The sequence below is a fragment of the Rissa tridactyla genome, chromosome 3 (genome assembly GCF_028500815.1).
Source record: "Rissa tridactyla isolate bRisTri1 chromosome 3, bRisTri1.patW.cur.20221130, whole genome shotgun sequence".
In the NCBI taxonomy this organism is placed as follows: domain Eukaryota; kingdom Metazoa; phylum Chordata; class Aves; order Charadriiformes; family Laridae; genus Rissa; species Rissa tridactyla.
Genome location: NC_071468.1, coordinates 15,913,973 through 15,938,209, shown reverse-complemented (window position 1 = coordinate 15,938,209; position 24,237 = coordinate 15,913,973). Strand labels below are relative to the sequence as shown.

General features: G+C 47.4%; 1 long non-coding RNA gene across 2 annotated transcripts; it reads left to right on the top strand.

The window, feature by feature from the left end:
* Positions 1 to 6,187: 6,187 nt before the first annotated feature.
* Positions 6,188 to 23,763, top strand: LOC128907426 (uncharacterized). 2 transcript variants are annotated; one of them, XR_008465585.1, is made up of 4 exons: positions 6,188 to 6,236; positions 6,351 to 6,512; positions 13,307 to 13,523; positions 23,571 to 23,763. It is a non-coding gene; the product is annotated as an uncharacterized LOC128907426 (long non-coding RNA). The 2 variants fall into 2 exon arrangements; XR_008465584.1 differs by lacking the exon at positions 23,571 to 23,763 and having other exon boundaries at positions 13,307 to 14,075.
* Positions 23,764 to 24,237: the final 474 nt, after the last annotated feature.

The window sequence follows — 24,237 nt, the reverse complement described above, 5'->3', positions numbered from 1 at the left end:
GAGATGGCAAAGCTTTCTGCCATCCCTAGTCCTGATTCAGCAATGTCTCTGAACTCACTCATGTGCACGGATCTTATATGCGTGTCTAGAGTGAAACATACACTTAACATGACTTGTTGGATTCTTAAGCCTGATGCCCAACACGTATTTTTTTTATCTTACACAGTTATCTGTCAAGGTAACACTAGCACCTAAAAGCATGACCTTCAAGATGAGAAGAGACTTACTATAGCTCTTCAGACACTTAAGAGTACAGTTTCCAAGTGACATTTTACTTACAGTTCTTTAAGGTTTCCTGTTTCACAGGTATTACTCTCATGATCCATTGTTGCTGCCATTGCCATCAGGTGACCAATGTAGTGAGCCAAATTCAGAGCTGACCTTGAAGTCTGAAAACATTGACAGAATTGCAGCCTTTTACTCTTTCTTTGGCTTTGACTCATTACATCAACCAGTTCTAAGGGGATCTGCGTTCCTGAGGGGATCAGCACTTAACATCACACATCAAATCCACCTGGAAGGATAAAGGGCCGTTTCAGTTTCAGATGTGACCACCACAAAGTGCTGGGGCACTCACAGGCTTTTTCAAAAGAAAATAGGACAATCTATTTGGAAACTTGTTTGGAGAAGAGTTTCCCTCTGGCTCTTCTTAGTGACAGATCTGGTTTGAATTCCTTGATCTGTGCAAGGCTCTGCGTGATGTTTGACTCTCAGATCAAATGTGATTTTTGTACATCACTTAAAGGGCATCTGAGCCAGTAGCTCAGACTAATTCCCCTGGAGTTCTGTAATATGTGAAGTCTCAGTCTGGATACACATTCTGCAACTATGCCCATCTTTTTTTCTTATGTGACCCAAACTCTGCTAATTGGGAGTGTTTAGAGAAGACAGAGCCATACCCTTCAGAGAAGTGTACAGCAGAAGGATGAAAGGCAACAGAGACAATTTGAAACACCAGAAATTATTACTTTGATAGCAAGAAAAAAGGATTTTCATACGTGTGATGAAGCACTGGAACAGGTGCCCAGGGAGGCTGTGGGATCTCCATCCTTAGAGATATTCAAAACTCAGCTGGAGGAGGCTAACAGTGGCCCCTTTCCACTCACCCCAATCTGTGACTCCGTTACAAAGCTTGTTAGCAACAGAGGGGAAAAAGTAATAATTTCCACATTTTCTTAAAGGAGCAGCAGTTTTCGTGTTCCTGCTGAAGAACCAACAGTTCTTGTTGGTAAGAATGGCATTTAACATGTCACCAGGAGAAAGTCATAAACTACATACAAGCATAGGGACCAAATCCTGCCAGTAGCTGAGCGCATGCATTGAGCTTAATGGAATTTGAGGCTGTTAATAATTTTGTAAGATCAGATTTTAAGAAAAGGAACCAGTATGAGATCCATTTCACACTAAAGTACACAGCAAAATGTCCAGCAAGTTCAGTGAATGCAGGCACAGATGCCTCAGTTATGCTATGTATATATATATATATATGCTCAGAATATGCATTGTAGTAGAGTCTGAAAAGATTCATGCAAAGTACTTCATCCTTATTTACAGCTAAAACCAGAAAGCACCCCCAGAAAGGTGACATCATGGCTGCTTTATGAAGGGAGCCTGAAATGACAACCATTTCCCTTCAGTTCTCTCCCCGGTGGCCTCAGCTCTTCTGAATGTTTTTCTGACTTCCAGTGGCTTTCTTAGCAAAACCTGCTTTCACACCGGGGTTCAAATCCCACTCAAACGTTTCTTCTTCACAGAGGAAAGACAAACACCAGCTTGTCTCTTTTCAATCAAGGAACATGCAGTGCCAGAGGATGAAGCATCAGATTGTTTACTCTTGATTGAGGCTAATTAGCGTTTCCTCTAAAGAAGATTAGAAAAAAATCCACTGGGTATTCAAAATAGAGATTGCCTGAACTCACAACTAGAGCAGTGCTGCCTGGAGGAACTGGACTGCCCGATACAACTCCAGCAGTTTCTAAATGCTTATTTGGACATTTCGTTGATGGGTGAGGTGGAACGCCTATCGAAGGCAGCTTCTTTAGCTTGCTTTCCAGCAGCAGAAGTCTCTGCTTTTAAGAAGCTACAAAACATCCCCACACTTGGAGAAAGTATGTTTGTGCCTTTTTGAGCTCCTCTGACCTTCACACAGTAGGAAAATCAACCATATGAAGCTCAGGAATTCCTACTGTTGCCTGCAGTTGTGCCTGCAATCAGGAATTTATCGCCATCTTTCTGAGCAGGGGAGGCTCCAGGACTGCAGCCTGATGGTGGCTCCAAGAGGCTTTGAGTCAGGAGGCAGTGGGGGCTGAATTTCTTCCCTTCCTTGAGGGCTGTGTTACCTCAGTCCTTAACTCCAGGCACAGCTGCACTCTGGCTGCTCATGTGCTTCCTGAGTGGGAAAAGTACAGTCCCACTCTATAAGCTCTTGAGTCATGGGCTGCCCCTTATCAGACAACCTCAAAAAACACAGGGTCATCCCATTCTGCTCACAGTTGGCAGCACAGAGAACTGGTCCTGAACCCTTGTCTGGTTCCTGCCTTTCCTGCTGGCTGGATCAAGTTCATGGGGTAGACTCTGCACTGAAAGCATTTTCTAATACACAGTCTCACTGCACAGGACGCTGAGGCTCTGTGTAACACGCACTGGGATGAGCAAAGCAGCCAAAGGAAACCTCTTGGTGTTTGCTTGTTCAAAGCAGCAGCCTCCCCTGCGCCGGCATTCAGAGTGTGGGCAGAGATCTTGAAGCACAAGACATGCAGTAAAGCTCAGCAGCTGGCCATCCCCCAGGCCCGGCACAAGCACAGCAGATGCACTGCCAAGGGAAGACTCTGGCAGGACATTATCTCTGGTTCCTCACATCTGACCAGTCTCGCTTTTCTACTGGGTCTGGATGAATAGCTCTTTGTTGTTTCTGCCTCAGTTTTAGGTATGTTAGGGCTTGGATCTTTGTTCTTATCCTTTCCCATCAAAAGTTTGGCTTCACCAATACCCCCCACTTCAAGTCACAGTGGCTGGTACACAGTTACAAGACTTCACCCTCTCTGCATTCCAGCGTACCATGACTGTAATCTGCTTCCTCTTTACATATGCAAAGTGAAGAAGATATAAACACAAGTTTCATAACAAGTCACAGCCGTGGGAGAAGCTGCTGGTTTGCACACCCTGCTGCACTAAATCAAACAATTTTTCAAGCCCAGATTTGCTGGGCAGCAACAGAGGTTTGACTGGAAAAGAGAAGTGCCAATACAGTGCCTGTGACTGAAAAGAGGTGGCTGCCAGGCTTGAAGGGGGTAAGGATGCTGGTGATTAGCATTCCACCCCCAGGTCTCTGCTCACTGTCTGTGAGAGGGGAGGGCAGCTGGTGCCTGAGCTCCTCCTCACCAACAGGGCACCAGGTCACACTGCAAATGTTGCTTTACATCCGAGTGAAATATAGAGCCCACTTAGCTCAAGAGTGGTTTCACTTTGTGAACCTGACCCTGTCCATGATGTACTACGTACGATTGCTGTGCTCTGCGCTTCATCTATTTGCATACAACAAACGTAATCAAAACGTCACTGCTGGCACTAAACAAGAGATTCTACTTTCGCATCTAGTCAGACTTGTCCAGGAAAACTCAGCTCTCATACAGCATTCCTCTTATGTTATGCTTTTTGGATTAAGAAATTGTCACCTTTCACTTTTAGACATACATGGTTTAGTACTGGCAATATGAAATAGTGAAAGAATAAGATGCTGCAGAAAAAAATATCAGTAAATATATAAGAAGAGAACGAAGAGGATGGTAAAAAGGAACAGAACAGGTACCTAGAGAAAAGAGAAAGGTAAGGGTGAAGGACAACCTAAGATCCACAGCTGTGCTGCAGAATGGCACTTTCCCCGCATCTTAGAAACAAATTTGAGTTTGGGGTTCTGTCTCTAATACCTCCTCAAGCTTTGAGATCTACCTTTATGGCTGGTGACTAGTTTTACAGTAGGCCAAAACAAACTCTACATCTAAATGTAGCTTGACTGCAGGGAAATGTGTCTGCAAGCCCAGACAGAAAGCTTGTGGCCTGGACACAATTCTTCTCATGTACTGCAAGAGACTTTGTGGGATGAAGCTAAATTCTGTTGCTTAATGGTAAAGATCATGTGGATTTGTGCTGAGCAGATGGCAGAGGTAATGCATAAGGCCCGGTTCCTGTGTTCTTTGATTACTGCATATTAGCCTTTATCTCAGACTCTTGGAAACACCAGCTTTCTATCAAAAGGAAATGTCACTGCTTTAGCTAATACACTTTTTCTTCAAAAGAGGCTCTAATTGACTTTTTTTTTCCAGTCAAGTACAGCTTTAAAAAGGAATATTTAATGCTAGGCATTAAAGTTTCCACATTGGCCTGCAGAGGAAATTTCAACTCAGATGCTTGTCCAGAGAAAGAAAAGGCAGATCATGCCTCCCTTCCCTGCTATAGATAGGAAAGGATTTATCTTGCTGTAGCTCTGCTATCCAATTGCATCGGTGACTTTATGACTGAAGAGAACTTTTTCTCCCCAGCCCCTCCTGAAGGGCTCTGAGAAATGAGAGAGCTGCCTCCAGCACCCACATGCTCCCTTCAAAGAAACGCTGAATCCGTCAGGTCTTTGGCTCGCTCCTGTCCAGAATTCAGGGAAACCTGCCAATTGCATACAATCAACATTTTGCATTTTTACCCAGATAAGTAATTCCCCAGCTTTACAGACCAAGCAAGAGGCATTAAAATTGCTCTGCAATGCTGAATACCAGGCCCTCTGAAGCAAACAGAGGACTTGTTCTAACAAATCCGTTGAACACTTGTTTAATTTTGTGTCTCTGCTTAAACTCCTTGACTGCAGACTTACAGCGTAAGCATATGCTTTGCGCAATAGTGATTGAAATACTTGCAGAATCAGGGCCATCTGAGGCACCGTTCCTGTTACATGACAGTCTATGCAGCAGCTAGATCACAGCCATCTCCTGCCACCCCATGGCAGCCTGATGGCTGATGCCAGACCCGTTTAAGAAACGAGTGTTAATTTTAGCAAAGTGCCACATATACTATGACACACTGAGCTGTGAGGGATGACCATGTGCTCTGAAAGTGCCTGCCAGCCACCCTGCTGGCACCCTGGCCCTGCTCTCTGCCACCACCCTCGCAGCAGTAGATGCTCCCCCAGACCCCAAAGCACGCACTGACTAACCCACGACACAGGCTATGGCAGGCTCTGCTGCAGACAGACAGACACTTGCACCTTCTGAAAAGGTCAATGAAATAATAGCCTGACCTGCAAAAGAACAGATACTTATCATCAGCCCCTTTCTTTGCGTTTTGCCTACAGGAACAGGAGAAAGCTTTAAGTACCGCAAGTAGAAAGCTGGCTCTGGCTGCCACTGCAACCCTCATACTGCAGCACCAAGCCTATGTCAAAGTTTGCTGTGTTAGTCTGAAACTAGAGCCAGTACTGCAGCCCCGTGCCTCCCTGGGAACTCCCCTCAAGTGTATTTTTGTAAATCCTGGGAATATTAATTGGTTATTATTAACAACACAATACAGTTTATGGAAAGGCACAGACTGCCATATGCCAGGAAGCTCAAATGGATTTTATCAAGGACTACATTCCACAGTAAGGGTTTGCCAGACGGGAACAGATCACATTCCCCTACGAGTATCTCATCCACCTCTGTGATGTTTCAGGGAAAGGTCTGAGATTGTGACCTGAAAGAAGCTATAGTAATGCAAAGCGCTACCACAAACTAGGCAAGACAGCTGAATACTCACATTCTTCTCAGAATGGGGGCAAACAAATGTTAATAGGATGCCCCAAGGTTATATCCCTTCCCACCACCCTCCCGACACTGACACTGTGAAGTGTGAAGATTTCCATCTGTGTAAAAAATGGTAAACATAGCTTTTATCCAGGGAAATATCTGATCCTTTCTGGTAACCTACTAAACCATTTGCTGCCGGTGCAAATCATGAAAGGAACATTTGAATACAGCTAATTGCTAAAAATAGCCCCATTTTCAGCAGCAGAAGAGCTGGCAGTTCTTTCAAGTCATGTTAAAAATACTGCTTTAGCATGACTTCAGCAGACAGCTGCCACCTGTGCGTGCTGTGAGAGTGAGCGGAACTGCCTTGTCCCTGGATGGGATTTCCTCCAACATGTGACACAACTTGTGGGTCTCAGCTCAGAAGCGGGTAAGCTACAAGGTCTAAAAACGTGACTGCAGTGGCAAGTGAGTACCTTACGCCTGTGGTTTCTTCCTTGCAGTACTGCGTATTTTGACGCCAATTTAAGGACATATCTCTGACTATTAGGTCGAAGTGAACAAAATGTTACTTTTTATTAGGTAGGAATCTTCTGGTTCCTTCGGTGTGCAAGCCTGCTGGTCTGAAGCCACGAAAGAGACATGCTGATTGCTGTTGATACCTGCTAATGAAGAGCAGCAAGTCCCGTATGTTGAAGTAGTCGAGACAGGCAGTGATCTCTCTGGGCTGGGAGTTCCCCACTGGTAAGGGAAAATGACTGTGACATGCCAATGATTGTCATTTTAATGTGTGGCATCTTGGGACATTTTGGTTATAATACAGTTTAATGAATATGTGAAAGGTCTTAATGTCTTTGGATTTTAGAGGGTAGCCTGCTACAAATTCAATTTTCTAAACAATGTCTCCATTTCTAATCTAAAAAAATCAAAAGATTGCTGTATTTTCGGGTAGAAATGTTTGAAGTGTTAGGAGGACATTCAACATTTGCAGGAAGCTTTTGAAAAAGCTAGTTCCTGCTACTCAGGATGACAGAACTCATGCAAAAGTGCAAGTGCTGTGCTATTAAACCCAAACCCATGATGTAGCTGTCCTTCAATACTGAATCTTGTTTCTGAAGTTACTCTTAAGTCAAATATTTAGTGTTAGCCCAGCTATACTTTGAATTTATGGATCTGGAAATTGGAAGAAGAATGCATAGTTCACAGAATATTTAAGACAGCTCACTGGAATAGAACTGGAGACGTAAGAGTTGTGAATGTGTCCACACAATAGACCCACTGCATCAGAGTGTAGATACATTGATAGCTCTAAAGGAACATTGCAATTACTTTGTGTGTAATGGTGTCCTGGTTCCGGTGGGGATAGGGTTAACTTTTCCTGGTATTCCATGCCATGTGAGCCACGCCCACCCTGAGCTGCCGGGGGAGGGGGCAGGAAGTTGCTGCTTAAAAGCGGGCTGGGGCGGCCCGGGTCCGGCCGGCGAGTGGCGGGGGAGCGGCGGTTCCGTAATCGCGTTTGTATATTCCCCTATCCGTGTTGTTGTTTGCCTGTTCCCTTTGCTGTTCTATTAAACTGCCTTTGTCTCAACCCAAGAGTCTTGCCTTTTCTTACGATTCTTCCTGTGTTTGGAAGGCACGAGCGAGCGACACGTGGTTCTTTGTTGCTGTCTGAGGCTAAACCACGACAGTCCTTTTTGGCGCCCAACGTGGGGCTCGAAGGGTTGAGATAACGACAGAATCCAACTAGAACGTGGAAAAAACGGTTTTGGTTTTTTTTTTGTATGCATTTATTTTATTAGGTAAGTAGTCACTGGTCATCATGTTGCTTGGTTTGTTCTCATGGCTGTGTTACATAAATTCCTATATGGCTTATGTACTCCCTGCGATGCTGTTTACCATGTCTGGAACAGGGATGAGGATTATCATTCTGCTGTCCTGTGCGATATCTGTTTATGATATGATAACATCACTGTTCAGATGGCTATTTTGGGGTGTTTATGCGGTTTTGCTGTCCTGTCCGTACATTGGACACCGTCTCTCAGGATTTGTTAATAATTTCCCCAGCCCTTTTGCCTCCCTTTTCTCCTTCGGGTCAGGTATGACAGCTTTTGAGAATTTTGAATATCCTTGGGTTACTCAAACTAGCGTGTTCGTAGTGCTATGTCTCCTGAATACGTTCCAGGTCTTGTTTAGGGTTAAGCGACTATTTAAGACTACCACCCGGAGATCTGCTCCGAGGCTGGATAGTCAGGGGTGGCATGGCATGTGGGAGAGCATGGGCAGGTACCTAGAGAACTACTCACCTCCAATGGTCTGGGACTTCACCCCTGAACAATTACAGGACCCTGATAAAGTGGTAGAATATTTGAAGGGAAAATGCTGTGGCTATTCTAGAGAGGCACAACTCACCGTGCTGTGCTGGGCCCTGGCCAGTATCTACCAGGCACTGCTCAGAATTATGCAGCACCCTCAAGGGGAAGAGATGGAAACCAGACCTGCGGCGGCCCCTGCGGCTGCTGCAGCCCCTGCTGCAGCCCCTGCGGCGGCCCCTGCGGTTGCGGCGGCCCCTGCGGCTGCTGCAATCCTTGCGACGGACACTGCGGCTACTGCAATCCTTGCGACAGACACTGCGGCTACTGCAACCCCCGTGGTAGCCACTGCCACTGAACCAGGGAACCAACCCATGCCAGTATCAGTTGCCCCCATACAGAAGAAGAAGTACACAAAGAAATCAGTTCGCTTAGTAAGAGATGATGATGAACCAGGGCCATCACGAGAGCAGGAGGAAGAGGCAGAACCAGAGATAATTACTCGATCCCTATCCTTGAGTGAGCTGCGGGATATGCGAAAAGATTTTAGCCGACTTTCAGGCGAGCACATTGTCACCTGGCTGCTCCGGTGCTGGGATAATGGGGCCAGTAGCCTGGAATTAGAGGGTAGGGAGGCCAGGCAGCTGGGATCCCTGTCTAGGGAAGGCGGCATTGACAAGGCGATCGGGAAAAAGACCCAAGCCCTCAGCCTCTGGAAACGACTCCTATTAGGCGTGAGGGAGAGGTACCCCTTCAGCGAGGATGTTGTATGTCAGCCAAGCAAGTGGACTACCATGGAAAGAGGTATCCAGTACCTGAGAGAATTAGCCGTGCGGGAGATGATTTATTATGACTTGGACAATGCAGACTTACCCACAGACCCTGATGAGGTGCGATGCACAAGGCCCATGTGGCGGAAGTTTGTACGGAGCGCACCATCGTCATATGCCAACTCCCTGGCAGTAATGGAATGGAAAGGTGAAGAGGGACCAACGGTGGATGAGGTAGCTGGCCGGCTCCGGCGATATGAAGAAAGTCTCTCTTCCCCCCTTGTCTCAGCTGTGGAGAAACTGTCGCGGAAGGTCCAGCAACTTGAAGAGAATATGTCCTACTCCCCACCTGCACGGGCCAGCATCTCAGCTATTAGAAGCAGGCATTTCCCCACTCAAGAGAGAGAGTACAGAGGGTACACACCACGAGGCACCCTGTGGTTCTACCTGCGGGACCACGGAGAGGACATGAGGAAGTGGGACGGACAACCTACTTCGATCCTGCGGACACGGGTACAGGAGTTGCAAGGAAGGACAACCACAAAAGGGGATCCCTCCAGGAAAAGTGCCGCCCCAGTTTCCAGTGGGCCGTTCCCCAGACAAAGCAGAAGGCTTGATCTTGCTTCTGATCCTCTTGAAGGAACTTCCAAGTCATTTATGCAAGAAGTGAGTAATGGATACTATGACCAGTATTAGGGGGGCCCTGCCTCCGGCCAGGTGGAGGAAAGGGATAACCGGGTTTATTGGACGGTGTGGATTCGATGGCCTGGCACATCAGACCCACAGGAGTATAAGGCTCTAGTGGACACGGGTGCGCAGTGCACTTTAATACCATCAAGCTATAGAGGGGCAGAACCCATTTGTATTTCTGGGGTGACAGGGGGATCCCAAGAGTTGACTGTACTGGAGGCAGAAGTGAGCCTAACTGGGAATGAGTGGCAAAAGCATCCCATTGTGACTGGCCCAGAGGCTCCATGCATCCTTGGTATAGATTACCTCAGGAGAGGGTATTTTAAGGACCCAAAAGGGTACCGCTGGGCCTTTGGCATAGCTGCTTTGGAGACGGAGGAAGTTAAACAGTTGTCTGCCTTGCCTGGTCTCTCGGAGGATTCTTCTGTTGTGGGGTTGTTGAGGGTCAAAGAACAACAGGTGCCGATTGCTACCACAACGGTGCATCGGCGGCAGTATCGCACTAACCGAGACTCTCTGATTCCCATCCATGAGCTGATTCGTCAACTAGAGGTTCAAGGAGTGATCAGCAAGACTCGCTCACCCTTTAACAGTCCCATATGGCCGGTGCGAAAATCTAATGGAGAGTGGAGGCTAACTGTAGACTATCGTGGTCTGAATGAAGTCACGCCACCGCTGAGTGCTGCTGTGCCGGACATGCTAGAACTCCAGTACGAACTGGAGTCCAAGGCAGCCAAGTGGTATGCCACGATTGATATAGCGAATGCATTTTTCTCAATCCCTTTGGCAGCAGAGTGCAGGCCACAGTTTGCTTTCACTTGGAGGGGCATCCAATACACCTGGAATCGACTGCCCCAGGGGTGGAAACACAGTCCCACCATTTGCCATGGACTGATCCAGACTGCACTGGAACAGGGTAAAGCTCCAGAACATCTGCAGTACATTGATGACATCATTGTATGGGGAAACACAGCAGAAGAAGTTTTTGAGAAAGGGAGTAAAATAGTCCAAATCCTTCTGAACGCTGGTTTTGCTATAAAGCGAAGTAAGGTCAAGGGACCTGCGCAGGAGATCCAGTTTTTAGGAATAAAATGGCAAGATGGACGCCGTCAGATTCCAATGGATGTGATCAACAAAATAGCAGCTATGTCTCCACCAACTAGTAAAAAGGAAACACAGGCTTTCTTAGGTATTGTGGGTTTTTGGAGAATGCATATCCCAGATTACAGTCAAATTGTAAGCCCTCTGTATCAAGTAACCCGGAAGAAGAATGATTTTAAATGGGGTCCTGAGCAACGACAAGCTTTTGAACAAATCAAACAGGAAATAGTCCATGCAGTGGCCCTGGGGCCAGTCCGGGCAGGACAAGATGTTAAAAATGTGCTCTACACTGCAGCCGGGGAGAACGGCCCTACCTGGAGCCTCTGGCAGAAAGCACCAGGGGAGACTCGAGGTCGACCCCTAGGGTTTTGGAGTCGTGGATACAGAGGATCCGAAGCCCGCTACACTCCAACAGAAAAAGAGATATTGGCAGCATATGAAGGGGTTCGAGCTGCTTCGGAAGTGGTTGGTACAGAAGCACAGCTCCTCTTAGCACCTCGACTGCCGGTGCTGGGTTGGATGTTCAAAGAAAGGGTCCCCACCACACATCATGCAACCGATGCTACATGGAGTAAGTGGATTGCACTGATCACGCAGCAAACTCGAATGGGAAACCCCAGTCGCCCGGGAATTCTGGAAGTGATCATGGACTGGCCAGAAGGCAAGGATTTCGGAATGTCACCAGAGGAGGAAGTGACGCGTGCAGAAGAGGCCCCACCATATAATAAACTGCCAGAAAATGAGAAGAAATATGCCCTGTTCACTGATGGGTCTTGCCGTATTGTGGGAAAGCATCGAAAGTGGAAGGCTGCTGTGTGGAGTCCTACACGACGGGTTGCAGAAGCCAGTGAGGGACAGGGTGAATCGAGCCAGTTTGCAGAGGTGAAGGCTATTCAGCTGGCTTTGGACATTGCTGAGCGAGAAAAATGGCCAGTACTTTATCTCTACACTGACTCATGGATGGTGGCAAATGCTCTGTGGGGATGGTTACAGCAGTGGAAGCAGGGCAACTGGCAGCGCAGAGGCAAACCCATCTGGGCTGCTGACCTATGGCAAGATATTGCTGCCCGGATAGAGAATCTGGTTGTGAAAGTACGCCATGTAGATGCCCACGTACCAAAGAATCGGGCCACGGAGGAACATCAGAACAACCAGCAGGTGGATCGGGCCGCTAGGATTGAAGTGGCTCAGGTGGATCTGGACTGGCAACATAAGGGTGAACTATTCATAGCTCGGTGGGCCCATGACTCCTCAGGCCATCAAGGGAGAGATGCGACATATAGATGGGCTCGTGACCGAGGGGTGGACTTGACCATGGACACTATTGCACAGGTCATCCATGAATGTGAGACATGCGCTGCGATCAAACAAGCCAAGCGTTTGAAGCCTCTTTGGTATGGAGGGCGATGGCTGAAATACAAATATGGGGAGGCCTGGCAGATTGATTATATCACGCTGCCACAAACCCGTCAAGGCAAGCGCTATGTGCTCACAATGGTGGAAGCAACCACTGGATGGCTGGAAACATACCCTGTGCCCCATGCCACTGCCCGGAACACTATCCTGGGCCTTGAAAAGCAAGTCCTGTGGCGACATGGTACCCCAGAGAGAATTGAGTCGGACAATGGGACTCATTTCCGAAACAGCCTCATAGACACCTGGGCCAAAGAGCATGGTATCGAGTGGGTGTATCACATCCCCTATCACGCCCCAGCCTCTGGGAAGATAGAACGATACAATGGACTGTTAAAAACTACACTGAGAGCAATGGGTGGTGGGACTTTCAAACACTGGGATACGCATTTAGCAAAAGCTACCTGGCTAGTTAACACCAGGGGATCTAACAATCGGGCTGGCCCTGCCCAATCAAAACTTCCACGTACTGTAGAAGGGGATAAAGTCCCCGTAGTGCACATGAAGAATATGCTAGGGAAGACAGTCTGGGTTAGTCCTGCCTCAGGCAAAGGCAAACCCATCCGTGGGATTGCTTTTGCCCAAGGACCTGGGTGCACTTGGTGGGTGATGCGGAAGGATGGGGAAGTCCGATGTGTACCTCATGGAGATCTGATTTTGGGCGAGAATAGCCAATGAATCAGATTGTGTGCTGTTAATTGCTAAATAACACTGTCACTGTATGTCCTCATTGCTATCAGTTGTACTACAAGTAAGGCACAGGGGAAAGTGGTGGCAATTCATTGGAACCTGCTGGGCATGGCATAGATGGTATGGAATAAGGGGTGGATAATGTCCTGGTTCCGGTGGGGATAGGGTTAACTTTTCCTGGTATTCCATGCCATGTGAGCCACGCCCACCCTGAGCTGCCGGGGGAGGGGGCAGGAAGTTGCTGCTTAAAAGCGGGCTGGGGCGGCCCGGGTCCGGCCGGCGAGCGGCGAGCGGCGGGGGAGCGGCGGTTCCGTAATCGCGTTTGTATATTCCCCTATCCGTGTTGTTGTTGTTGTTTGCCTGTTCCCTTTGCTGTTCTATTAAACTGCCTTTGTCTCAACCCAAGAGTCTTGCCTTTTCTTACGATTCTTCCTGTGTTTGGAAGGCACGAGCGAGCGACACGTGGTTCTTTGTTGCTGTCTGAGGCTAAACCACGACAAATGGTTAAATAGCCTTTTCCTAATCTACAACTGTACCTCAATATTTTTTTTTTTCTTTGAATCAGCAAATTCTGGGATGGAAATACAAGCTTTTGCAGTGCTCTGAAGAGCAGCAAATTGGGCCCAGTGTTACGGGGGACGCAAGTGCCAGCACTGTCTGTGGAGCACGGGTCCTGCAAGCCCAATCCAGGGAACTGTCAGTGGAAGCCTGTTTGTTAACCTTGTCTGCTCTGATGTGCCAGCCAAAGACACATACTAATCAAAATGTACCAGACCCAGAAGGTATTCTCTGTCCCATTTAATTACATCTAATTTTGTTCTGCTGCCTTTCAGAAGTACAGGAAGTACAGCAAGGTGTAACCAACTCTGGATTCTCCCTGTGAAGCAAGGGCTGGAAGTTGTTTCCTCCAGCTTGTGCTAGTTCCCAAAGGTACATGGGAAGAGCTTAGTGGGACCTAGCAAAGAGCAAAAGTCCCAGTCAGACCAATACAACTCAATGGCCCAAAGGAACAAGTGTGGCCTTCACAATTGAACTATACATAATTTATTTTTTTTTCATTCTACCTTCTTCCTTTTATGCCCTAATCTGATGTTTTCTTGCCTTCACTGTTTCTGCCAGGTGTGTCTGTAAATTGGATACCGTTGCAATCCAACATCTAACTAGAGAATAAAGCTTTAGGGGAAAAGAAAGAAAGAATTTACAAAACACGTTCACTACATTGACCAAGAAAGAAATTCCTTATGTTCTATCCAGTACAAGTTCAGGATGAGCACTCTCATCCATTATGGGACCAAAAAAAGGCATGTGAAGAGATGCTATCTTGGAGGCAAAGACCAGATCCAAGTTTCTGTAGGGCGTAGAGGAAGAGGAAGAAAAAAGGCTGCTGTTTGTGAACCTAAAACCAGAAATAAACCAGACTCACTAAAGCTCATACTGAATGTGACGATATGACACACTTGCTGTGTAGTCAGGTACTGAAATTGTGTGTCGGAGCTTTTGGAGAAAAGGATGCGCTCACAGTGCTGTGACTGTGGCCAGCTGGCACATAGCTGCTCCTGCTGCCCTCCCAGAGGTTCTGCAATGAGGAACATGTGCAGTCCAGGCCTTACGTGCAGGAATGGGAGGAGGAATGGCTCTGACAAAGCAGGGAACCCCGCTGGGGAGGAATTTCTGCTAAAAAGCAGGCTAGATTTGTAGAGACAGGGTGTTTCTAACAGGGATGGGCTAACCTTACTAGGACAGATGAATAGCCTGTCTTTCAGACTAAGAAACCCTCATGGTTCAAGAAGGAGGTTAGAAAGCTAAGAAAGTTTGCTGAGCAGTAGCAGAAGGGATTTGGGAGCCAGGGACCAACAACTCCCATCTGTCCCTGAGCTGAGGCCAAGCTTGAGTGTGTCACAGGCACATCCCTCTTCCACACCATGAAGCCAAGCCTGGCCTAGCAGCAGTGCCTGCTCATGTTAAGGGTTCTTGAACTATTTCCATTCCTTGTGTTGCTCCCAGCAAATCCAATATCCTCTTACCTGGTAAACTTTCTGACATTAGTTGAAGTGACACATTGACCGCCAGTTAAACCTAACGATACTTGTTGCTGCTATCTGAATACAACACAGCCACCCAACCAGGGTGCTGCAGGAACACAAACAACCCCTGCTCCTGCTTCAAGAACTGCTTCTCCAGATTTAACATACAGAAATACAAAGACCTAAATATTAAAGCTCAAGAGATTCATTCAGTGGTGTTACACTGAAATGGTACAGCAGGCAAAAATTAATTCCACCTCCCCAGTCCTGACTTGTTGCACAGCGACTCTGCACACATTCTCTCCCTCCCCTGCTGCCCCTTGCACGATCCAGGAGGATAACAGCCTCTCCTTACCTGGTCGTATCCCAGCTACGTAGCACCAGTGCCAGTAATTTAGCACTCCCATTGCTGCTACAAAGATGCAAAATTTTTTCTAAATGTGTTTGGGGCTGACCGGCCCTCTTAGCTCCCTTAAGCCAAGATTACAGGAACATCTATGGTGTTTTGGGGCTGAATAAAACTCTCCCCAGCTCAGTGTGGGGCTGTGGTCCCCCTGTGCTTCACAAGGCTGCTGACGGAGCCCAAGCACAGTGTCTCAGCATTGTCATGTGTTTTATGGGACAGATGGATCGGCTTTCTCAACCACCTAAAATAACAGACACGCATCATGCACATACACATGTTAAGCACCACTCAGTGTTTCCCCTCAGTTGGGACCTTTTCTTGTCACTTTTCCTAATTCCTTCTCCCTAAAAATACCCACCCTTTACAAGCCCATGCCACAGGCTACCAGGCCCCAGCATGGTCTGGCAACGTGCAGCACTGGAGGAACTCTGGTCCTGCCACAGTTTAAGGCTCCAGCACTGCCCTTCTCTGTGCACCTGGGAGAGCTGCGTGAGGGTCAGGTTTGTTATTTTGCTTGCTGAACAGCACGCTGCACCCTTTCAAGGGAGTTTCATTAGTTAATTGAAAGAAATTTGATGATTAGAGAAGATTCCATTAATAAATTAGTATGTTCCATCAAGGGATTTCAAAGCATTTCTATCAACATAAACTTAATTTCACATCAGCTCAGTGGGCAAGGCAAAAAAAATCAGTAGGATCTCTTTCGCAGAGAGGAAAACCAAAGCTAAGAGCCCGCTGCGCACCAATGGCAGAAGTCAGGACCCCCAACTCTCAGTCCCTTGCTCCAGCTTCTGGCTGAGCTTCCTTGTGGTGACAGATCGATGGCATACGTGCTATATGAGATGACAATGTTATATAAGTGCGAAGTAGTAGGATTATGGGTGTGGGGGAGAAAGATCTCCTGGGGAGAGGGGACATTTTGCATCAATCACTCCCTCCCCCACAGCCACCCACCGACTGCAGGGATTTTTCAAAGCACTAAAGATGATATAGTTCGGTACATTTTAATCAGTTTCGTACCCCATAGAATTATGGTAGAAACGTTGCTTAAAAAAATAAAAAGTAGACACACAAGAATTATGGGCTGTGCAACCTGCAAAGGAGCTACACATATGTGACAGCATGTGCACTTCAGACACCATGGAAGAGATCATAGCTACCGCCTGATGCTTCATTTCCCCACCGGACAGTAACTGTGTCAAGTACTAGGACTGCAATTAAAAAGTGACAGCAATTTGAGTGCAAAGTAGAGCAGAGAAGCCTAGGAAAAGCTGTGGCAATGGGAGATGAGCCACTGAGATACACATTTTGCCAGGGGAACTGAGGAAAACCAAATTCTCTTCACAAAGGAATAAAGTTGTTAGAAGAGGGCTAGAGGAAAGATGCTCTGATCCTAGTTCGGCACTCTAGAAAAAGCCCTTGGTGCTAGAAGTTAAAGTTGTGAGACAGATCTTCCTCAAAAGAACAGTGAAGTTCTCTGTCCCTGTCCTCATTTTCCTCTCAAACCTTCAAATGCTCATTTTCCTGTTCTGGCCAACAGACATGGAGAGAAGGGAAGATGCTGAAGCAGCTCTCTGGGGTAGAAGCATCAGAGGAGAAAGGGAACAGCACCTTGGGATTACTGTCACCATGGTGGCTACAGCCAAGCATGACACAAAGTGGCAGCCTTTGGGCTACTGCTCATCTCTACTTATGTTAGGTTTGTGCCTGAAGGCCTCATCCCTAGAGGGGAGAACACCAATAGCGTAGAAGAGGGCAAACAAGCACCAAAATGAGAGGGAAGTCTGGTCTGCTGCATGCTGTAGTAATCCCTTCTGGGCCATAAATCTATCATCTCTAATTTTAACAAACTGCCTGAATCTGAGAGTCATGAAATATATTATCATCCAGACTAGCTTTTGAACCATAAAAACGTTTTATTTCTCTTGTTCATTGAACAACCATAAGAATAAAAGAAATATCCTAACAGGCATCCCGACCCTCCATCCTGTCTCAGATCAGCTGAGCCTGCCCACTTTCTGCAGCTGACTCCCTGCTTAGCCCACCAGGATGCACAGCTGCTGCTTAGGGATGCTACAGGCTATAAATCTGCAGAAGCTCACTCCCTGCTGTCTAGAGAGGGACTCATTATTTCTCTATGAAACCCATTCCCTACAAGCTTCATCAAGTGCACCTTAGCTCTAGTACTGCATAATTTGGTGAGTAACAGCTCTGTGTTCATTTTACCCTCTGCCTCCATGCTAGCCTACCAGGAATGCTGGTAGGGTGCCCAGGAAGGGCTTGTACAAGCTGGAGGACACGCTCCCTGAACGGCAGCCAGAGCCAATGCTGCAGGGCCAGGTCCGTGTTGTGAAGAAGGGATGGCTGTGGGTAGGGTGAGCCGAGCACTTGCAGGGTGGTCCAGACCCACCATGAAAGCCTGCTGGGGAAAGACGCTTTGGAGGACACATGCTTGGTGTAAGCTCCTCTGAGTGGATTCATCCCACCTAAGACATTCAACCGAAATATTTATGAAGACTAGCATCACTAGGCTCCTCATCTCATCAGTAGAAAGGCTCAGCCTACCCTTGAGAGCAATTTTGTCCATGTGAGATCACCTCAGGATGCCTCAATTCTGCTCGCTCACCTGAGCTGCAGAAGCATGGCTGGTTTATGCCTATATCCTCTGTGGGCAGTGGTGTGGGTGAGAAAGGAAGGCTCTCACCCTAACTAATTTTCCTGCTAGTTTTTCTCCAGCCTTCCCTGGTTAAAAAAGAAATAGCCAGAGAGGGTTTAGACAGCTACACTGTTAAATCCTATTGATTTATTCCTGCTTTATGCTACTGTAAGTCAAGCAAGGCAGAAAGTTTGTCTCGCAGAAGCTTATCTTAAGTACCTACTTCTGTTACTTTATAAATTTTAAAGGTTTAGGTTTTTTCAGGGGCAGTGCTTATTCTTGGGAAAAATAATTATCTGCCATACATGTTCTGCGCTGTGACAGCACCATGCAGCTGTAAGGAAGCAAACACAACAGCAAAGGAAGCCCTTTCACAGGTTGCACTTGAAAGAGAGAAAAGCATGGGATAAATGTAGGTTTAGTGCCATTCCTCCAGTGACACTGACTGGGACACCCTGAGACATAGCTGCTCCTACACAGCTTCCAAACCCCCTCCCTCCATTTGGGGACAGCAGCCTCAGCTCTTGAGGGACATGCAAAGTCTTCCTTACTGCTGACAATCAAACCAAGCACACGGACAGCACACAAGGTACCCCAGGCCCTGCCCATGTCCCCAGGAGCAAGAACCACATTTGTGTAACTCTGCCCGCTCTCACACCATGGCTCAGTGTGACCATGGGGCTGGGCCCACCCTGCAAAGCACCAACCCTTTGCTGGGGGCTGACCCCAACAGAAGCCCAGCAAGAAACTGAGCTACCAGCACCCCCTGCCCTGCACCAAATACGCTGCAAGGGGAGGAAGCAGGCTCAGCGACATGCTTAGCCCATCTGCTCCTAGCACTTCGGTGCTGCAAAATTAGGAAAACATCCTCCCAGCTCCTGCCAACAGCACATAGCAAAGGGGGGACAGCAAGGGATCATATGCAGGCACATAGGCTCCAGCCCTGCTAACCGCAGAGGGGAGGCTTCCTGACCCACCAGGAGAGAAAAGGAGTCAGTCAAGGAGGGTCTATAGCGGCATCCAGAGTGCACGCATGCACTCTGGCACCAAAAAGTCTTCCCAGGTTCCTTTGCCAACACAAACACGAGTGCAAGAGGCTTCATGACTCTGTGTAGCAGGGCTCCTGGCGTGAGAGCGGCTGGTGGGCTGAAGGCAGTGGGTGCTGCAAGCCAGCAGCCTGGCCCCAGCACACACCTGTTGTGCAAAGAGACATGGGGATTCAGGGGAGCTGAATATCTGTGTGTTGTTAGCAAATCAGGAAAGCTTTCCCAGAGACCGCTCTCCTGAGCAACACGCTGCTGGCTCCTAGCACAGGTAACCAGTGACGCGCCCTGCTGGGACACATGCTGGAGGTGGTGAGAGACGCAAAGGTCCAAGTGCCCTGTTTCTCTCAGAAGCAGAAAAGTGAAGATAAAACCAACGCAGACAAGCCTCTCGGGCCATGCTAAACTGGAGCAAGAAGCCAGGGCAGCGAGGGGACAATATCAGTGCATGGCAATCCTGAAAAACAATGGCCTGGGGCAGCTCCCTGTGGTCATCCCTGTGGGTTGAACACAGGTCACAGCCCCTGATGGCATGGCTGAGGCACCCGCGGGCTGCCACTGGCACAGAAATGCATACAACAAAACACTGTCCCTCTCCAGCAGCCGCTCAGTGCTTTGTGACACGTACTGGTGCTGTGGTCTTGCCAGTCTGGAAACTGGACTCCTCTCCCCTCTCTCAGACATCACAGCGCAGCCGTGAGGACCTTCCAGCAGCTCAGCGCTTCTGCCTTTACCCTCGCATCTCGCCTACTCCCCCACCCCGCACGTGATTGAGCTGTTATTAACGGGCATTGAAAACTCACCAAGAAAATCTCTCGCCCCGCGTTTTCCCTGCGCTTTTGCTGAATAACTCCAAAAAGCTTTCTGAGAAACCTGCAGCCATTGGAATGCACATCTTGCACAGCAAGATGAAATCTGCCCTTTTTTTTTTTTTGAGCAATTGCTTGCTTTTAGTAAATGGAAGAGTAATCTAGAAAATGCTTGACTACTAGGCACACCCTTCCTTAGCATATCCGTTTACACTGTTTACACTGCACAGAAAGCTGTTTTGATAATTCAGTTAATATCCAGCGTGTGAGATCTTGCAGCCTCTGTACAGCTGCCAGCAAATGGGCAAAAGCAAGTCTAATTTTTTTATCTGTTGTAGGTAGCACGAAGGGGAAAGTTGCCCTCATTATAAGACAGAGGAGGCTGCAAGTAAGACGTCTAGAAAATAACCTGACACTTCTGTCCAGGTTGCAGTCCTTTTGTGTTTGGCCTGGCAGAAAAACGTTCAAAGAAACGCGTAACTCGGAAAAGGACACTTAAATGTTGAACAAAACTTGAGAGATACCAGGAACAGCCTAAAAAAAATCTTGCACCTTAAATCAGATTCTGATTAGAACTGGCTGAAAGTTGATATGAAACCTAATGTGTGTGGGCTCTCAGATACCCAAGGCTCACCACCACTCCTACAGCAATCATTCTCCTCTTGATAAGAGGCCAAAGATAGGCCACAGGGTGTCACCTCTTCTGTTCCAAACTATCCCTATCCACTGGATCAGAAGTAAGCCCTGGAGTGCTTTCAGTTACATTGCTTGCCATCTGCGCTCAGTTCTATCAGCAGGCCTTGCTTCCCTGCCTCGTCTGTACTTGGCTTATATTTTCTTTCCCCTCCCAGGCTGGTGGGAGCCTAGGCACAAACAAGCCTCCAGGGGCACAGAGTTCATAATACAAAGCTGTTCTGCTCCCAGCAAAAACCAGCAGCATAGAAAGCAGTGGTAGGATTGTCTGGTTTTAGGCTATATTGATTGAGCTACAGTCTCTGCAAGATGGGGAAAAGTTTGCTCATCAAATACACCTGAATTTGCATCTGAAGCCCTCCTGGCAGGCTCTAACGGGGGCAGGGTTCAAGCACTTCAGGGTAAAATTTGAACAGCATTACCCTTTGCACTCTACAGGAGAGCAGCATCATTTCAGCTTGCTGCCCAGCTAATGAGTCCTCCCAGATCAGGAAGCTGAGACCAAGGGTCTAAATCAGGCTGCTGTACTGGGGAAGGCAGTGAAAAAGAAAGACATCAGACAGCTGACAACCCTCTTAAACCTAGTCCTCCTGCAGTGAAGGTGCTCGGATGAGACGCGTTTTTGCATTAACTGCCTCTCTTTGCCTCACTCGTTTTTTCTCCAGTTTCCACCCATCCTGACTGTTCTACCCAGCGATGCCTTTGCCTTCCTTTACCCCCACCAGAGAAGCAATTTAGTGCACATATCTTAAAATGGGACATCTCTGCCTAGGGCTGTCTGCTCTGCCCCAGCCATCCCAGCCCTCCGGCCCAGCAGCATCTCCAATGCTTGCTACCTACCTCCTCAAAGCCATCACAGCCACTTGCTCTGGTCCAAGTTCCTGTCCACTGCTTCAGATCCACTCAGGAATCCATCTGAATCTCCTAAGGAAGAGTCCACGTGACTCTTAACAGAGATTCTGTAATTAAAAAAGGCCATTAAAAAAAACCCAACAAACAATGCAAACAAAAGTAAAATGAAAACAACAAACAAAACACTTTTCCTTTCTTTTTTTTTTTTTTGTTTAGGGTCCATTACAGGACAGCCTCAGGTTGAAGCTTTGTCAATGTGGCTATTTCCCTTCATTAGCTGACAAAAACCGCCCCAAACTTCACTGTACCTGAAAAGGCCTGCCCTAGTAAGTTAGTTTCCCCGACTTGTCAGCAGATAGTTACAAATCTTCCTTCCCTGCAGAGCTCCTCTGCAGCCCTCACGGCTGCCAGCTGCTCTTTTTCCTGGGTGGACACCAAACCTGCCCACTCCGGCATTGCTGCTCACAGATAGGAGAGGGTTGATTGATTTCCATCAGGGCTGGAGCACCCTCAGGGAAGTCAGCTCCTGCCCAGCCTCTTCCCTCCCTCTCACCTCTAGTGAGACCCACTCTCTTTCAAAGTAGCATGAAGAGCACAACATTCAACCTGAGCCCGAGGGGACAAAGTGAGCAAGAGGAAAACAAGGCCAGAACTGGCTTTGCTGGGGCTCAAAGGTGGCACCACTGGAAAAGTTGGAGAACTGCTACTTGAAGGGTTTCTAGACACAGGGATTTTACGCTAATGCTGTAATCAAGGTTAGCGTACTCTAATCTATCAGGCGGGAAAGGAAAAGCCCTTTCTGAGACTTTGATTTCTCTCCCCTCCACCCTCATGTTCCTCAGGAAGGCCAATATTCGTGGTTTGTTGTAGCTTCTCCCACAGGCCCTGACTTCCTTTGCAGCGAGCTAGGAAGGTATTCCTGGCTCTGTGCATGTGGAGATGGTCATTTGCGCTGAGTAAAAAGATATTTGCTGTCTCTGATGGATTACTCCCCCAGAGACAGCAGTAATAGCACCGTTTCCTAATTGTTAAAGCAACCACCGCAATACCAGCTGGCTTTTCCAGGCACAAGTCAGCCAAGGGCTCTGCTCCCTACACCCTCTGGAAATGACTGAGCAAAGAAAACAGTTTCATATGGTTGGACCCCAGAGAATGACAAATCTGCACCTTCGTGCCATCACGCAGCAGGAGGGAGCTGGAAGTTATAAACACGTAGGTGGTTTCTACCCATGAGCAAGAGAGAATGGGAAATGCCAGTCTGCCCCTGGAGTGATTAATCCTGCAACTTAAATGGTGTTTGCTTCATCCTAAACAGGAATGAGTTTTCTTTAATTAACATTGATTGCCATTAAAGCTGCTGGCCCAGATTAAATCTGAGAGCTCATTCTCTGACTCCCTTGTCTCTGTGGAAGGGACTAGGTGCCACTTTTGCGCTACTCTGAAGGGCTGAAGAGGCCTCATGCTCTGCAAAGGGCTGACACATCTCTCCTTGAGGAGGATGACACACGGACTAGGGGCTGCTCAAATAGTTTCTGCACTGAATTTTAAGTGCTCAGCCTTTCTCAGAACTTGACAACAGCTACTAAAAACCTTCCCAGGCAGCTGAGCTTTGAGAATCACAAAACTGCCAGGTCTGTTAGTCTGGACCCATTTTAGGTTTTTTTTGTGCCCTCTCACCCCGCTGATGCAGGGGTAACAAAATACAGCTGCATCAGGTGAAGTGCTTTCATCTAGGCTTCTTTGGTCCCAAGTCCTGTAACTGCTGTTGGGTCACAGGGGCTATACCAGGAATGTCCATAAAATAGAGAAATTAATAGATGCAGAGAAATTGAGAGGCCGGAAAGGTATGCATGGGAAGAAAAAGGCAGGAGGAAAAGCAGTATGTAAAGTAAGACGCACATTCAGTTAGCAGGCACAGTCCTAGTGAATTAAATGGGAATGAATCTGGGCCATTGTGTATCTTGACCTATGATCTTGCAAAAGAGAAGAATGACATTTGCATTGGGGGGGAGAAACGCTAAAACAGCATTTGCTCACACTTTGGACACTTGACTACCCCCTTTTGAATTATCAAAACAAGAGCACAGAACAGCAAGAAATAATCACAAAATGGAAGTGAGGCTGAAGATTAAACATATGTGATTGAGAGGCAACAGTGACAGCTGGCCAAGTCAAATGGCAATAGAACAAGTACCCCAGCTAACAGTGACAGGGCAGAGCCACACGCTGCAAGTGGAAAACTTGTCAGTGCAGAATGTCTTATTAGAAATAGGGTCTTTACAAAGTATGAGAAAAAGAAAGCACAAGCTTCGCTTCTAACATATTTTTTTTCTTTTCTCTTTTAAGTGTAACAGAAAAATTGTTTCATTTCCACATGCACTGCCAGAGAAGATCAGTAACACATGCAGGAGAAGAATCATGGAAAAAAAAAAAAAAAAAAAAGACTAGAAGGCACTGTGTGCACAGTGTCTTTTTGCTGAGGAAATCACTGCTTATCATGATATGTCCTGACTATTTCCCCTTTGTAAGGCCATATGTTCAGTAGCCTCCAACTTGGAAAAATTTTCCATGGAGCAGATTTAAGATTTCCATGTCAAATGCCTACCTCTGGGCCAACTTATGGTTCAGGCAATGAAATAAGAAGGTATCTGAATAAAGGGGCTGGATTATCATGTGGGCATAAAGTCCCCTAAAAGGAGATGCACAGAAAATAACTGACCACACGAAGAGGAGCCTGAGGAAGAAGAGGCCATGCAGCTCCAGCATTTCTTACATGGTGAAAGAGCAGTGAGCGTCACTTTCAATACAGCCACAACGGTAATCACCGCTGCTGTTATATTGCTGTGTCTCTCTGATCTGCCTCTCTGTCTTAGTCACCTCAAAAGTCTCACCTCTCAGACTATTAGCTCTCTACAGCATGTTTGTGCAGTGCCTCAGACAATGGGGCTCAACCTGCCTGACTCTGCAGTGCTATCACAAAAAAAAAAAAAAAAAGAGGTAGATATTATGCTGA